Below are 18,862 nucleotides of genomic sequence, written 5' to 3'. Positions count from 1 at the left end.
AGTGCGCATGGTGACTGTTGTATTGAATCCCGATGCCATTTCTGTGTTTCATCAACACTTTGAAGGTCCACAGATTACAGAATGCATCCAGATCTGCATCGGAAACTACTACTGGTCTTCCAGGGAACGATAAAAACGTAGACTCTTTGAGACATTACTCCTGTGGAGCAAAGTGCGCATGGTGACTGTTGTATTCAATCCCGATGCAATATCTGTGTTTCATCAACACTCTGACAGCCCACAGATTACAGAATGCCTCCAGATGTGGATCGGAAACTACTACTGGTCTTCAGGGGAACGATTAAAGCGTAAACTGTTAGAGACATTACTCCCATGGAGGAAAGTGCGCATGGTGACTGTCGTATTAAATCCCGATGCAATTTCTGTGTTTCATCAACACTCTGATAGTCCATAGATTACAGAATTTCTCCGGATGTGCATCGGAAACTACTACTGGTCTTCCAGGGAACTCAAAGCGTAGACTGTGTGAGACATTACTCCCATGGAGGAAAGTGCGCATGGTGACTGTTGTATTCAATCCCTATGCAATTTCTGTGTTTCATCAACACTCTGATAGTCCATAGATTACAGAATGCGTCCAGATGTGCATCGGCAACTACTACTGGTCTTCCAGGGAACGATCAATACGTAGACTCTTAGAGACATTAATCCCATGGAGGAAAGTGCGAATGGTGCCTGTTTTATTCAAACGCGATGCAATTTCTGTGTTTCATCAACACTCTGATAGTCCACAGATTACAGAATTTCTCCAGATGTGCATTGGAAACTACTACTGGTCTTCCAGCAGACTCAAAGCGTAGGCTGTTTGAGACATTACTCCCATGGAGGATAGTGCGCCCGGTGACTGTTGTATTCAATCCCGATGCAATTTTTGTGTTTCATCAACACTTTGAAGGTCCACAGATTACAGAATGCATACATATGTGCATCGGAAACTACTACTGGTCTTGCAGGGAACGATCAAAGCGTAGACTGTACGAGACATTACTCCTGTGGAGCAAAGTGCGCATGGTGACTGTTGTATTCAATCCCGATGCAATTTCTGTGTTTCATAACACACTCTGATAGTCCACAGATTACAGAAAGCCACAAGTTCTGCATCGGAAACTACTAGTGGTCTTCCAGGGAACGATCAAAGCGTACAATGTTTGAGACATTACTCCTGTGGAGGAAACTGCGCATGGTGACTGTTGTATACAATCCCGATGCAATTTCTGTGTATCATCAACACTCTGATAGTAAACAGATTACAGAATGCCACTAGATGTCCATTGGAAACTACTTCTGGTCTTCCACGGAACTATCAAAGCGTAGACTGTTTGAGGCACTACTCCCATATAGGAAAGTGCGCATGGTGACTGTTGTATTCAATCCCGATGCAATTTCTGTGTTTCATCAACACTCTGATAGTCCATAGGTTACAGAATGCGTCCAGATGTGCATCGGAACCTACTACTGGTATTCCAGTGGACGATCAATACGTAGACTCTTAGAGACATTACTCCCATGGAGGAAATTGCGCAACGTGACAGTTTTATTCAAACCCGATGCAATTTCTGTGTTTCATCAACACTCTGATAGTACACAGATTACAGAATTTCTACAGATGTGCATCGGAAACAACTACAGGTCTTCCAGGGAACTCAAAGCGTAGACTGTTTGAGACATTACTCCCATGGAGGATAGTGCGCCCGGTGACTGTTGTATTCAATCCCGATGCAATTTTTGTGTTTCATCAACACTTTGAAGGTCCACAGATTACAGAATGCATCCATATGTGCATCGGAAACTACTACTGGTCTTCCAGGGAACTCAAAGCGTAGACTGTATGAGACATTACTCCTGTGGAGCAAAGTGCGCATGGTGACTGTTGTATTCAATCCCGATGCAATTTCTGTGTTTCATCAACACACTGATAGTCCAACACTAGATCGCGTGTTCCAGATGTGCATCGGAAACTACTACTGGTCTTCCAGGGACCGATCAAAGCGTATACTGTTTGAGACGTTACTCCCATGGAGGAAAGTGCGCATGGTGACTGTTGTATTCAATCCCGATGCAATTTCTGTGTTTCATAACACACTCTGATAGTCCACAGATTATAGAAAGCCACAAGTTTAGCATCGGAAACTACTAGTGGTCTTCCAGGGAACGATCAAAGCGTAGAGTGTTTGAGACATTACTCCTGTGGAGGAAACTGCGCATGGTGACTGTTGTATACAATCCCGATGCAATTTCTGTGTATCATCAACACTCTGATAGTAAACAGATTACAGAATGCCACTAGATGTCCATCGGAAACTACTTCTGGTCTTCCACGGAACTATCAAAGCGTAGACTGTTTGAGGCACTACTCCCATATAGGAAAGTGCGCATGGTGACTGTTGTATTCAATCCCGATGCAATTTCTGTGTTTCATCAACACTCTGATAGTCCATAGGTTACAGAATGCGTCCAGATGTGCATCGGAACCTACTACTGGTCTTCCAGGGGACGATCAATACGTAGACTCTTAGAGACATTACTCCCATAGAGGAAATTGCGCAACGTGACAGTTTTATTCAAACCCGATGCAATTTCTGTGTTTCATCAACACTCTGATAGTCCACAGATTACAGAATTTCTCCAGATGTGCATCGGAAACAACTACTGGTCTTCCAGGGAACTCAAAGCGTAGACTGTTTGAGACATTACTCCCATGGAGGAAAGGGCGCATGGTGACTGTTGTATTCAATCCCGATGCCATTTCTGTGCTTCATCAACACTTTGAAGGTCCACAGATTACAGAATGCATCCAGATCTGCATCGGAAACTACTACTGGTCTTCCAGGGAACGATCAAAACGTAGACTGTTTGAGACATTACTCCTGTGGAGCAAAGTGCGCATGGTGACTGTTGTATTCAATCCCGATGCAATTTCTGTGTTTCATCAACACACTGATAGTCCACAGATTACAGAATACCTCCAGGTGTGCATCGGAAACTACTACTGGTCTTCCAGGCAACTCAAAGCGTTGACTGTTTCAGACTTTACTCCCATGGAGGAAAGTGCGCATGGTGACTGTTGTATTTAATCCCGACGATATTTCTGTGTTTCATCAACACTCTGATAGTCCACAGATTACACAAAGCGACCAGATGTGCATCGGAAACTACTACTGGTCTTCCAGGGAACGATCAAAGCGTAGACTGTTTGAGACATTACTCCCATGGAGGAAAGTGCGCATGGTGAGTGTTGTATTCAATCCCGATGCAATTTCTGTGTTTCATCAACACACTGATTGTCCACAGATTACAGAATACCTCCAGATGTGCATCGGAAACTACTACTGCTCTTCCAGGGAACGATCAAAGCGTAGACTGATTGAGACGTTACTCCCATGGAGGAAAGTGCGCATGGTGACTGTTGTATTCAATCCCGATGCAATTACTGTGTTTCATCAACACTCTGACAGCCCACAGATTACAGAATGCCTCCAGATGTGCATCGGAAACTACTACTGGTCTTCCAGGGAACGATTAAAGCGTAAACTGTTTGAGACATTACTCCCATGGAGGAAAGTGCGCAAGGTGACTGTCGTATCCAATCCCGATGCAATTTCTGTGTTTCATCAACACTCTGATAGTCCAAAGATTACAGAATTTCTCCGGAAGTGCATCGGAAGCTACTACTGGTCTTCCAGGGAACTCAAAGCGTAGACTGTTTGAGACATTACTCCCATGGAGGAAAGTGCGCATGGTGACTGTTGTATTCAATCCCGATGCAATTTCTGTGTTTCATCAACACTCTGATAGTCCATAGATTACAGAATGCGTCCAGATGTGCATCGGAAACTACTATTGGTCTTCCAGGTAACGTTCAAAGCGTAGACTGTTAGAGACATTACTCCCATGGAGGAAAGTGCGCATGGTGACTGTTGTATTCAATCCCGATGCTAAATCTGTGTTTCGTCAACACTCTGATAGTCCACAGATTACAGAAAGCCACTAGTTGTGCATCGGAAACTACTACTGGTCTTCCAGGGAACGATCAAACAGTAGACTGATTGAGACATTACTCCGTGGAGGAAAGTGCGCATGGTGGCTGTTGTATTCAATCCCGATGCAATTTCTGTGTTTCATCAACACTCTGATAGTCCACAGATTACAGAATGCCACCAGATGTCCATCGGAAACTACTTCTGGTCTTAGACGGAACTATCAAAGCGTAGACTGTTTGAGACACTACTCCCATGGAGGAAAGTGCGCATGGTGACTGTTGTATTCAATCCCGACGATATTTCTGTGTTTCATCTACACTCTGATAGTCCACAGATTACAGAATGCATCCAGATGTGCATAGGAAACTACTACTGGTCTTCCAGGGAACGATCAAAGCGTAGACGGTTTGAGACATTACTCCCATGGAGGAAAGTGCGCATGGTGACTGTTGTATTCAATCCCGATGCAATTTCTGTGTTTCATCAACACACTGATTGTCCACAGATTACAGAATACCTCCAGATGTGCATCGGAAACTACTACTGCTCTTCCTGCTCTTCCAGGGAACGATCAAAGCGTAGACTGATTGAGACGTTACTCCCATGGAGGAAAGTGCGCATGGTGACTGTTGTATTTAATCCCGACGATATTTCTGTGTTTCATCAACACTCTGATAGTCCACAGATTACAGAAAGCCACCAGATGTGCATCGTAAACTACTACTGGTCTTCCAGGGAACGATCAAAGCGTAGACTGTTTGAGACATTACTCCCATGGAGGAAAGTGCGCATGGTGAGTGTTGTATTCAATCCCGATGCAATTTCTGTGTTCCATCAACACACTGATTGTCCACAGATTACAGAATATCTCCAGATGTGCATCGGAAACTACTACTGCTCTTCCAGGGAACGATCAAAGCGTAGACTGATTGAGACATTACTCCCATGGAGGAAAGTGCGCATGGTGACTGTTGTATTCAATCCCGATGCAATTACTGTGTTTCATCAACACTCTGACAGCCCACAGATTACAGAATGCCTCCAGATGTGCATCGGAAACTACTACTGGTCTTCCAGGGAACGATTAAAGCGTAAACTGTTTGAGACATTACTCCCATGGAGGAAAGTGCGCAAGGTGACTGTCGTATCCAATCCCGATGCAATTTCTGTGTTTCATCAACACTCTGATAGTCCACATGAAGCAAAGCAAGCGCTGTATCATGTATAAGATACAGAGGCGAGCGAGTGCACGGGACTTACCCTAGTTCACTGCTAGTAGCGTCACGTCATCGTAACGCGCCTGCATATAGTATTGCACCACATTTAACATAAAAGTAAAAATTAAGATTTGTGTGTAAAACTTTGTTAAAGTATAGTTCTATGTAATAATGTTTCAGGTAACAAATCTTAATGTTATAAAATTAGTAGTTTACGTAAAATTCACGATTCGAAAGAAAAATAGGAGGCGCTAAATAATGACGCTAGGAAGCCAAAATTTGGTGAGAAGGTGCAGTAAGAAGTCATTAATGAGTGGTGCTGGTTTCCAAAACCATAAAACTAAAATTGACTCCAGAATCCGCGTTTTTCGGAAAAATCAGAGGCGCGAAATAATAGAGCTACAATATTGAAAATTGGTAGGATGCTTCAGTTAACCCTAATAATAATAATGGAAATACCACAATCAGTTACCTCTTCTAGTTTTTTTTAGTAATTTAGTAAAAACTACTTTTGTGAGTAAAATGTACATAAGCATTATAGATTAAGTACTTTAAATTTTAATGATAAAACAAATTCTTTAAGACCAATGATCAGATAGGACAATTAACAAAGCTACACCAAGTTTTAGTCTTGTAGCATAATTAACAGCTGATACAAGTCTTGATAAAGCTATGGTTCAGAGGTAACCATCTACCGTTAGTTCCATTGTAAAAATTCTAGAGAGTAAATTTTTAATTTTAGCGGGCTGAGATTTTCTACGTGCTTCTGTACTGCTCAGATGTATGTATACAAAAATTGAGAAGTTTGTAAAGCTATTATTAAATGTGATATTTAAGATTATGTGCCTGAGATAGCGATCATTTGGAGGCTGCAGGCATCTGCATAGGAAGGGAAAGAACAGATGCTCTCTTGGCGGTACGCGCCGGAGCTATATAAAAAGAGCGGCAGAGGCAGTAGCAAGCTCACTCCGCATTAGACCAACGCCTAGTCCACGCGAGCTTAACGTCCGATCGCGCCTCGCCTCGGGTGACGTCATAGCGGGCTGTGACATGCGCGTACTTAGCAATGTAAACGGACATTGAAAATCGCGAGGACTGTACACCGTCCTGGATCGTTTAGACTTCGGTAACAAACTGTTATTGTGCCGTCCGTGTGAAGTATAATTCCGCGTGGCAAGTGGTGACTAACTCCACTTTTAAGGCGAGCATTAATCTTTTTTTTTAACATTATTGCGAACTATTAATAGAGCACCGTTAGTTAGAGTAATGAACTATTCGGGAGGAACTTGCTGTAGAAGTCGCCTCTGAACTATTAAACGATTGGCTGAATTAACAATATTTAATGTCTTTAGCATTTTCAGAAGTTTCGAGTAATTTGTGTGAGCCTTTAAGATAATAAAATCTTGTTTGGAACTTTAAATTTTATTGAAGCAGCCCTAATCCCGTGAAGAACTATGGATATTTTTCGTTTAGCTGGGCTGTATAGGAATGTGGCCGTGCAGACTGGGAACTAAGGTCAGTAAGTTTCCCTTCGCTTTCTGACTGGCCACCAAATTAGTTGCCAGGCTCGCGTGATTTAAGGTGGCAATGTTCAACTTTCATTCAACATTAAACAACGACTTCTTCGCCGTCCCACATATGTTGCATCGGCAATAGTCTGTTACGTGAAATGAACATTCAAACAACTCATTCGACGACTTCTTCGCCGCCCCACATATGGTGCTTATCGGCCGGGAAAACTGAATTAAATGCAAATAAAAGTGCTCGATGTGTGAAAGCGATTGGTATAAATTAACGAACTCGGTAGGCAATAACAGGACACTGAATTGAACTAGTGTGGGAACAGTGTTACCAGTAAAGGCGGGTGTAGTGTATAAACAATAAGTGTCTACCGCTGTACGTTGGTTAGTGACGATGGTGAGGAAGGCGACGATGCTGGATCGCGGCTGCCGACGGCGCTGAGACTAAAGGAAGACGGTGCGTCATCGCGGAGCTGCGCTGATCTGCGAGACAGCTGCCGGCTGCGCCGAGCGGTCAACGGTGCCTTGCTGCCCCCCCCCCCCCCCCCCCGCCCCCCTGGAGCTATTGCAGTAGGCGATTCCTGTGGCGGTACTCGACGCTACAGCTGCTGCTGCTGCCTTCAATACGTCGCGACGCGTCGCATCACGATTGCTGGTACACCGCGACGACATCATTCGTCGAAATCAAGCATTTAAGTTAAGTCAAAGACTTTTAAAATATTTATTAACTGCTGCTAACAAACTAAAAGATATGGAAAGTAGTGTACATTTCAGAAGGGAACCGGTCTCTGACCAAGAATCCTCAGGATCAGGAATTGAGTTTAATGAGGATGGTTCCATTAATCCCTCAAATATTGAACTAGAACGTAATTTGTCACCAGTAAATTATGACTTTAATTTAAATGAGAGTGCAGGGATGCAATCAATAAGCGAAATAGAAGTCAAAAGGGAGCCAGTAGAGTTGCTAACTTTGTCAGGTAGTGAAACTGAGCTCAATATATCTCCAGCTCAGTCAAGTCAAGAGATACAAAGTATCAAGGTAGAAGCTCCGGATTGGATGCAAATACTGTTTGCCAAACTCGAATCAAACCAAAATAAAATTGAGGCTAAAATTGAAAATAGTAATAAAGAACTAAAAGAAGAACTGCAATCAAAATGGAATAGTTTGAATTATAAGATAGATGCTATTCATCATGACATTCAAGTAAAAGTAGGGCAACAGTTAACTAAAATGCATAGTACTTTCAAATGTGAAATAGATCAAATTCAAAAAATTATCAAGAGGCAGATGAACTTTTGGAAGTGAGGTTGTCCGAAAGATTGAGCAACGAGTCCAAACTTTGCTCTGACAAAGTTAAAGAGGTACAAATTAAAGTAGATACTTGTCAGAAAAACATTGAGAAAGTAAAAGAAACCTGTACCGAAATTCGTGGTGCAGTGGAACAAAGATGTTCTGCCAGGATAGAAGCAGTAGAGTCACAAGTAGAGGAGTTAAATACTAACATTGCTAACCTAGAAAATAGAGTAACCTCTGTTAATTCTAGTCATTCTACTGTACAGCATGTGACTTCAGTTGACGCCGCTTTTATAGGGTGTCGACAGTTTTTGCGCTTTGATCCTGATAAGTACATTCACCCTCTTGAATTTTGGAATGACTTTGAGGATGTTCTCCCCAACACTTGGTCAGAAAGAGAAAAAATTTCATTTATAAGAAGTCATTTGTCAGGTGATGCTTTGCGATGGTCAGCGGATGTAATGATCAAATGTAAAACTTTATCTGAATTTAAGTCTGCATTTCTCAACGAATACTGGTCACATAACAAACAAAATGATGTGTTAAGGGAATTCTGGAGTGGTAAGAAGTTTTTCCCAGGGCGTGAATCAGTAAAGGATTTCGCTAGGAAGTGGGTTTCAAGACTGTCACATTTGACAGAAAAGATGAGGCCAGATATGATCATTATGGGTTTAGAAGGTAAGCTGCCGTGGTACTGGCAGAAGAGGATCATTTCCGCCCCTAGAGATAATATAGACAAATTTATTGAATATCTGGAAAGAGTGGAAAGAGTAGCTGCTGCTGAGGAGCAGGTGCAGCAGAATAACAAATCTTCTAACAATCACGTACAAAATAATGGAAACATGAACGTTAGAAATATGGAAGTTAGGCACACCAAAACAAACTATCGAAACCAAAGCCGTGGCAGAGGAAGAGGGGGTAGATACTCACCACGCTTTCGTAACAACTACTATGACGAAAGTGGAGAAGTAAATACTATGCCATTAAGACAAGAAGGGAGTCATGATGCTACTATATCTAGTGGTGTCACAGATGAACACAACAGGCCGCGTGTGGGAAACTAAATCCCGTCTATGAGGAAACTGGCGCTCACCAGGCGGTAACAGTAACACAGCCAGTAACGGAAACACAGACAATCAGCCAACATACACAGACAGACAACATGGATGACGAAATAAATACAGATAATACCAGTGATGTGTTAAGCCACTCTCACAAAATAGTGGTTAGTATTTTGGATACACTAGAAAAATGGGTCAAGGAAGAACAGGAACTCAAGGTAGATAATGGGGAAGAAATAGATAATGGGTTTGAGTCTGATGGGAATAATGATGAAGTAAAAGCTTACATCTTCGATGAAAATGGCAATCTAAAAGCTGAAGTAGAAGTAGCAGAAGTAGAATCAGTACTGCAAAACTTTAGAGAGGAGGAAATGATGAATGAAGGGGGTAGAAATAGTAACGAGGTGAAAGAATCTAGTAGCTGTGTAAACGTGCCACAAATGGTTGAAGGTGACGACATTCTTATGAACAGCAATATTGCGCAGGGACGCAGTTGCTCAGAGGTAGAGGATAGTTTGGCTGATGTGCAGCAAACAAAAGTAGAAAAAGTCGTCAGATGCTTCGATTTAAAGTTAGTGGACAGATTAGAGAAAGCAGCTAAGATTATAGAGCATGATGAGCCCCAGGATGTAAATGTAAATGTAATTGCAACTGATCAGAATTACTTTAGCTGGAAGAACATAGAACGAGATTTATTAGACGAGGTGTGTGAGCAACCTGTTCAATGTAAAATAACTCACCCTGTTATCAAAGTAAACATATCAGGAGTCACTGTGCGTTGTCTGCTTGACAGTGGCAGTGAAGCAAGTGCTTTATCACAAACATTTTTTGACACCATACCCAATAAAGAGAAGTTAACAGTTATGAAAGTAAGTGGCTTAAAGATTATAGGTGCTACTGGAAAAGTCTCTAGACCAGTTCAACACGAAGCTTTGATACCCATTGGTATAAATGACATAGTAATAGATCATCCTTGTTTGATTGTGCTAGGCTTAAGTGTTGATATGTTGATTGGTACTGATTTCTTATCAATGTACCAGGGAAAGATCAATTTTGATCAGAACAACTTAATTTTAACTTTACCTGACTCTAAAGTGATAAGAGAGTCTTTTATAGGAAGTCATATAGGCGGTAGTAATGAAACTTGGGAACTGCCTATTAGAGTAATAAAGAATAAGGAATTTTAAATTAACAGTAATTAATTACTGTAGGGAGTCTGCCACTCTTTGGCGGATACACGGTTTGGCGTACCGTGCAGTCCCAGCTGGGTGAAACTTTATTTCCTTTTCAAGTTTCATTCCCTTCTTCTGGTCTATCATAACAGGTAAGAATCACATATGTCTTCATGTTGTATATATGCTATTAGGTTTTAAGTATTCTTAGTAAGGATCTACCTAGTGAATGGCAAAACAAAAGTCTGAGTACCAATAAGAGGCAAACATGGCTAAAATAAATAAATTAAAATATTTCATGTAATTGTAAAGGGTTAGAAACTACAACTAAGAGAGACACTTTGCAGTATACGAAGTACGGTATGAATATGAATAATCCATGAGATTATGCAGAAGGTAGTATGTTGCTAGAAATAAGGTTGTCTGAAGGAAAACAGCGTAAGAAGGTAATGCTCATAGAGGCAAGCAATGGCGTTTTAGAATTAAATAAATGGAGATGTGTGGAAGTGATGTGAGGATCGCACCAAATATATAGAAACAGGACGTCAATAGGCTGACAAAAGGAAAAGGGAGAAAGAAGTGGAGAAATGAAGTATTTTGAATCTGGAAGAAAAGGGAGAAAATGAATTAGGTGAAGAAGTGAAGTAAGTAAATTGAAGTAAATGATGTAGGATTAAAGAATAATTCCCTCACGTCTCGTGAAATGGTGAAAAACGCTAAATCTTGCTTGAGGCAAATAAATAGTTAAACAGACAACAGAAACACACAAATATTGGAAAATGCAGAAATTTGGAATCGGTATACTGAAAATAACTAATTTCTTTAGTAATTCATACAATAAAGCAAAGTGCTGGTTAGCAAATGACTTCTTTGATGAACTAATCCATACGATAATTAAGCCAGAGTACATTAAAACTAAAAGGTTACTCAATTTTCTAAGTTGAAGCAAGATCTTAATATATTAATTTGCTAAAAGAATTTTCACTATTTAGGAACCTAAAAGATTATTTATGAAAGAAGAAAGTAGGAGCTATTGTATCAGATACGACTTAGTGCTAAATGTCTTTCTGACAACTTCACAATTAGTAAAATAATGCCGGAATATAAACTATAAAATGTACTTTGTCCTACCTTAGATATAAGTTGAAAACAGAAACTTAGACTGTATTGTCTGTTTCTCAGGGACATGCAGGCTGCATGAATGACTGACAACAAGCGGTAGGGAGATTGGAAGTAGAGACGCAAACCACAGTGAATACAATTTCCTCCCACAATTTTGTCAATCAGTGAAATTAAATGAGTGTTACAATAGGACACCCACCACAGTGCCGAGTATTATAGTAAAAGAAAAATGTGAGTGCGTTGCAGTGATAAAAGTCGTGTGTATTTTCTTTTTCAGGAAGAGACTGATTTAAAAAAAAAAAATAACTATTTTGTAACCATTGAAAAATTTATATTTCCATGTAAATGTATGTAAATAATTTGTGAATGTCTTCTGTACTAGGTTTTCTATGTGTATATGAGTATGGTTATTTTGTGTATGTAGTACTAAGGAATTTCCTAAGAAGAAGCAACTTAAGTTGAAAGAGGTATACTAAAGTAATCCATCGCTTGTTTGTTCTTTAAGAAATTTAATTTTGTTCAAAAATAGATTTTCACGAAAATTAAAAAGGGGGTGATGAAGCAAAGCAAGCGCTGTATCATGTATAAGATACAGAGGCGAGCGAGTGCACGGGACTTACCCTAGTTCACTGCTAGTAGCGTCACGTCATCGTAACGCGCCTGCATATAGTATTGCACCACATTTAACATAAAAGTAAAAATTAAGATTTGTGTGTAAAACTTTGTTAAAGTATAGTTCTATGTAATAATGTTTCAGGTAACAAATCTTAATGTTATAAAATTAGTAGTTTACGTAAAATTCACGTTTCGAAAGAAAAATAGGAGGCGCTAAATAATGACGCTAGGAAGCCAAAATTTGGTGAGAAGGTGCAGTAAGAAGTCATTAATGAGTGGTGCTGGTTTCCAAAACCATAAAACTAAAATTGACTCCAGAATCCGCGTTTTTCGGAAAAATCAGAGGCGCGAAATAATAGAGCTACAATATTGAAAATTGGTAGGATGCTTCAGTTAACCCTAATAATAATAATGGAAATACCACAATCAGTTACCTCTTCTAGTTTTTTTTAGTAATTTAGTAAAAACTACTTTTGTGAGTAAAATGTACATAAGCATTATAGATTAAGTACTTTAAATTTTAATGATAAAACAAATTCTTTAAGACCAATGATCAGATAGGACAATTAACAAAGCTACACCAAGTTTTAGTCTTGTAGCATAATTAACAGCTGATACAAGTCTTGATAAAGCTATGGTTCAGAGGTAACCATCTACCGTTAGTTCCATTGTAAAAATTCTAGAGAGTAAATTTTTAATTTTAGCGGGCTGAGATTTTCTACGTGCTTCTGTACTGCTCAGATGTATGTATACAAAAATTGAGAAGTTTGTAAAGCTATTATTAAATGTGATATTTAAGATTATGTGCCTGAGATAGCGATCATTTGGAGGCTGCAGGCATCTGCATAGGAAGGGAAAGAACAGATGCTCTCTTGGCGGTACGCGCCGGAGCTATATAAAAAGAGCGGCAGAGGCAGTAGCAAGCTCACTCCGCATTAGACCAACGCCTAGTCCACGCGAGCTTAACGTCCGATCGCGCCTCGCCTCGGGTGACGTCATAGCGGGCTGTGACATGCGCGTACTTAGCAATGTAAACGGACATTGAAAATCGCGAGGACTGTACACCGTCCTGGATCGTTTAGACTTCGGTAACAAACTGTTATTGTGCCGTCCGTGTGAAGTATAATTCCGCGTGGCAAGTGGTGACTAACTCCACTTTTAAGGCGAGCATTAATCTTTTTTTTTAACATTATTGCGAACTATTAATAGAGCACCGTTAGTTAGAGTAATGAACTATTCGGGAGGAACTTGCTGTAGAAGTCGCCTCTGAACTATTAAACGATTGGCTGAATTAACAATATTTAATGTCTTTAGCATTTTCAGAAGTTTCGAGTAATTTGTGTGAGCCTTTAAGATAATAAAATCTTGTTTGGAACTTTAAATTTTATTGAAGCAGCCCTAATCCCGTGAAGAACTATGGATATTTTTCGTTTAGCTGGGCTGTATAGGAATGTGGCCGTGCAGACTGGGAACTAAGGTCAGTAAGTTTCCCTTCGCTTTCTGACTGGCCACCAAATTAGTTGCCAGGCTCGCGTGATTTAAGGTGGCAATGTTCAACTTTCATTCAACATTAAACAACGACTTCTTCGCCGTCCCACATATGTTGCATCGGCAATAGTCTGTTACGTGAAATGAACATTCAAACAACTCATTCGACGACTTCTTCGCCGCCCCACACACAGATTACAGAATTTCTCCGGATGTGCATCGGAAGCTACTACTGGTCTTCCAGGGAACTCAAAGCGTAGACTGTTTGAGACATTACTCCCATGGAGGAAAGTGCGCATGGTGAATGTTGTATTCAATCCCGATGCAATTTCTGTGTTTCATCAACACTCTGATAGTCCATAGATTACAGAATGCGTCCAGATGTGCATCGGAAACTACTACTGGTCTTCCAGGGAACGTTCAAAGCGTAGACTGTTAGAGACATTACTCCCATGGAGGAAAGTGCGCATGGTGACTGTTGTATTCAATCCCGATGCTAAATCTGTGTTTCGTCAACACTCTGATAGTCCACAGATTACAGAAAGCCACTAGTTATGCATCGGAAACTACTACTGGTCTTCCAGGGAACGACCAAAGCGTAGACTGTTTGAGACATTACTCCGTGGAGGAAACTGCGCATGGTGGCTGTTGTATTCAATCCCGATGCAATTTCTGTGTTTCATCTACACTCTGATAGTCCACAGATTACAGAATGCTACCAGATGTGCATAGGAAACTACTACTGGTCTTCCAGGGACGATCAAAGCGTAGACTGTTTGAGTCATTACTCCCATGGAGGAAAGTGCGCATGGTGACTGTTGTATTCAATCCCGATGCAATTTCTGTGTTTCATCAACACACTGATAGTCCACAGATTACAGAATACCTCCAGATGTGCATCGGAAACTACTACTGCTCTTCCAGGGAACGATCAAAGCGTAGACTGATTGAGAGGTTACTCCCATGGAGGAAAGTGCGCATGGTGACTGTTGAATTCAATCCCGATGCAATTTCTGTGTTTCATCAACACTCTGATAGTCCATAGGTTACAGAATGCGTCCAGATGTGCATCGGAAACTACTACTGGTCTTCCAGGGGACGATCAATACGTAGACTCTTAGAGACATTACTCCCATGGAGGAAATTGCGCAAGGTGACAGTTTTATTCAAACCCGATGCAATTTCTGTGTTTTATCAACACTCTGATAGTCCACAGATTACAGAATTACTCCAGATGTGCATCGGAAACAACTACTGGTCTTCCAGGGAACTCAAAGCGTTGACTGTTTGAGACATTACTCCCATGGAGGAAAGTGCGCATGGTGACTGTTGTATTCTATCCCGATGCAATTTCTGTGTTTCATCAACACGCTGATAGTCCACAGATTACAGAATACCTCCAGATGTGCATCGGAAACTACTACTGGTCTTCCAGGCAACTCAAAGCGTTGACTGTTTGAGACATTACTCCCATGGAGGAAAGTTTGCATGGTGACTGTTGTATTCAATCCCGACGATATTTCTGTGTTTCATCAACACTCTGATAGTCCACAGATTACGGAAAGCCACAAGTTCTGCATCGGAAACTACTAGTGGTCTTCCAGGGAACGATCAAAGCGTAGACTGTTTGAGACATTACTCCTGTGGAGGAAACTGCGCATGGTGACTGTTGTATACAATCCCGATGCAATTTCTGTGTATCATCAACACTCTGATAGTAAACAGATTACAGAATGCCACTAGATGTCCATCGGAAACTACTTCTGGTCTTCCACGGAACTATCAAAGCGTAGACTGTTTGAGGCACTACTCCCATATAGGAAAGTGCGCATGGTGACTGTTTTATTCAATCCCGATGCAATTTCTGTGTTTCATCAACACTCTGATAGTCCATAGGTTACAGAATGCGTCCAGATGTGCATCGGAAACTACTACTGGTCTTCCAGGGGACGATCAATACGAAGACTCGTAGAGACATTACTCCCATGGAGGAAATTGCGCAAGGTGACAGTTTTATTCAAACCCGATGCAATTTCTGTGTTTCATCAACACTCTGATAGTCCACAGATTACAGAATTTCTCCAGATGTGCATCGGAAACAACTACTGGTCTTCCAGGGAACTCAAAGCGTTGACTGTTTGAGACATTACTCCCATGGAGGAAAGTGCGCATGGTGACTATTGTATTCAATCCCGATGCCATTTCTGTGTTTCATCAACACTTTGAAGGTCCACAGATTACAGAATGCATCCAGATCTGCATCGGAAACTACTACTGGTCTTCCAGGGAACGATCAAAGCGTAGACTGTTTGAGACATTACTCCTGTGGAGCAAAGTGCGCATGGTGACTGTTGTATTCAATCCCGATGCAATTTCTGTGTTTCATCAACACACTGATAGTCCACAGATTACAGAATAACTCCAGGTGTGCATCGGAAACTACTACTGGTCTTCCAGGCAACTCAAAGCGTTGACTGTTTGAGACATTACTCCCATGGAGGAAAGTGCGCTTGGTGACTGTTGTATTTAATCCCGACGATAATTCTGTGTTTCATCAACACTCTGATAGTCCACAGATTACAGAAAGCCACCAGATGTGCATCGGAAACTACTACTGGTCTTCCAGGGAACGATCAAAGCGTAGACTCTTTGAGACATTACTCCCATGGAGGAAAGTGCGCATGGTGAGTGTTGTATTCAATCCCGATGCAATTTCTGTGTTTCATCAACACACTGATTGTCCACAGATTACAGACTACCTCCAGATGTGCATCGGAAACTACTACTGCTCTTCCAGGGAACGATCAAAGCGTAGACTGATTGAGACGTTACTCCCATGGAGGAAAGTGCGCATGGTGACTGTTGTATTCAATCCCGATGCAATTACTGTGTTTCATCAACACTCTGACAGCCCACAGATTACAGAATGCCTCCAGATGTGCATCGGAAACTACTACTGGTCTTCCAGGGAACGATTAAAGCGTAAACTGTTTGAGACATTACTCCCATGGAGGAAAGTGCGCAAGGTGACTGTCGTATCCAATCCAGATGCAATTTCTGTGTTTCATCAACACTCTGATAGTCCACAGATTACAGAATTTCTCCGGAAGTGCATCGGAAGCTCCTACTGGTCTTCCAGGGAACTCAAAGCGTAGACTGTTTGAGACATTACTCCCATGGAGGAAAGTGCGCATGGTGACTGTTGTATTCAATCCCGATGCAATTTCTGTGTTTCATCAACACTCTGATAGTCCATAGATTACAGAATGCGTCCAGATGTGCATCGGAAACTACTACTGGTCTTCCAGGTAACGTTCAAAGCGTAGACTGTTAGAGACATTACTCCCATGGAGGAAAGTGCGCATGGTGACTGTTGTATTCAATCCCGATGCTAAATCTGTGTTTCGTCAACACTCTGATAGTCCACAGATTACAGAAAGCCACTAGTTGTGCATCGGAAACTACTACTGGTCTTCCAGGGAACGATCAAAGAGTAGACTGTTTGAGACATTACTCCGTGGAGGAAACTGCGCATGGTGGCTGTTGTATTCAATCCCGATGCAATTTCTGTGTTTCATCAACACTCTGATAGTCCACAGATTACAGAATGCCACCAGATGTCCATCGGAAACTACTTCTGGTCTTAGACGGAACCATCAAAGCGTAGACTGTTTGAGACACTACTCCCATGGAGGAAAGTGCGCATGGTGACTGTTGTATTCAATCCCGACGATATTTCTGTGTTTCATCTACACTCTGATAGTCCACAGATTACAGAATGCCACCAGATGTGCATAGGAAACTACTACTGGTCTTCCAGGGAACGATCAAAGCGTAGACGGTTTGAGACATTACTCCCATGGAGGAAAGTGCGCATAGTGACTGTTGTATTCAATCCCGATGCAATTTCTGTGTTTCATCAACACACTGATAGACCACAGATTACAGAATACCTCCAGATGTGCATCGGAAACTACTACTGCTCTTCTAGGGAACGATCAAATCGTAGACTGATTGAGACGTTACTCCCATGGAGGAAAGTGCACATGGTGACTGCTGTATTCAATCCCAATGCAATTACTGTGTTTCATTAACACTCTGACAGCCCACAGATTACAGAATGCCTCCAGATGTGCATCGGAAACTACTACTGGTCTTCCAGGGAACGATTAAAGCGTAAACTGTTTGAGACATTACTCCCATGGAGGAAAGTGCGCATGGTGACTGTCGTATCCAATCCCGATGCAATTTCTGTGTTTCATCAACACTCTGATAGTCCACAGATTACAGAATTTCTCCGGATGTGCATCGGAAACTACTACTGGTCTTCCAGGGAACTCAAAGTGTAGACTGTTTGAGACATTACTCCCATGGAGGAAAGTGCGCATGGTGACTGTTGTATTCAATCCCGATGCAATTTCTGTGTTTCATCAACACTCTGATAGTCCACAGATTACAGAATGCCACCAGACGTCCATCGGAAACTACTTCTGGTCTTCCACGGAACTATCAAAGCGTAGACTGTTTGAGACATTACTCCCATGGAGGAAAGTGCGCATGGTGACTGTTGAATTCAATCCCGATGCAATTTCTGTGTTTCATCAACACTCTGATGGTCCATAGGTTACAGAATGCGTCCAGATGTGCATCGGAAACTACTACTGGTCTTCCAGGGGACGATCAATACGTAGAGTCTTAGAGACATCACTCCCATGGAGGAAATTGCGCAAGGTGACAGTTTTATTCAAACCCGATGCAATTTCTGTGTTTCATCAACACTCTGATAGTCCACAGATTACAGAATTTCTCCAGATGTGCATCGGAAACAACTACTGGTCTTCCAGGGAACTCAAAGCGTAGACTGTTTGAGACATTACTCCCATGGAGGAAAGTGCGCATGGTGACTGTTGATTTCAATCCCGATGCCATTTCTGTGTTTCATCAACACTTTGAAGGTCCACAGATTACAGAATGCATCCAGATCTGCATCGGAAACTACTACTGGTCTTCCAGGGAACGATCAAAACGTAGACTGTTTGAGACATTACTCCTGTGGAGCAAAGTGCGCATGGTGACTGTTGTATTCAATCCCGACGCAATTTCTGTGTTTCATCAACACACTGATAGTCCACAGTTTACAGAATACCTCCAGATGTGCATCGGAAACTACTACTGGTCTTCCAGGGAACGATCAAAACGTAGACTGTTTGAGACATTACTCCTGTGGAGCAAAGTGCGCATGGTGACTGTTGTATTCAATCCCGACGCAATTTCTGTGTTTCATCAACACACTGATAGTCCACAGTTTACAGAATACCTCCAGATGTGCATCGGAAACTACTACTGGTCTTCCAGGCAACTCAAACGTTGAC

This window comes from Schistocerca gregaria, chromosome 10, assembly GCF_023897955.1.
Source record: "Schistocerca gregaria isolate iqSchGreg1 chromosome 10, iqSchGreg1.2, whole genome shotgun sequence".
Classification (NCBI taxonomy): Eukaryota; Metazoa; Arthropoda; class Insecta; order Orthoptera; family Acrididae; genus Schistocerca; species Schistocerca gregaria.
The sequence above is the reverse complement of the archived record's forward strand: the minus strand, read 5'-3'. Positions refer to the sequence as shown.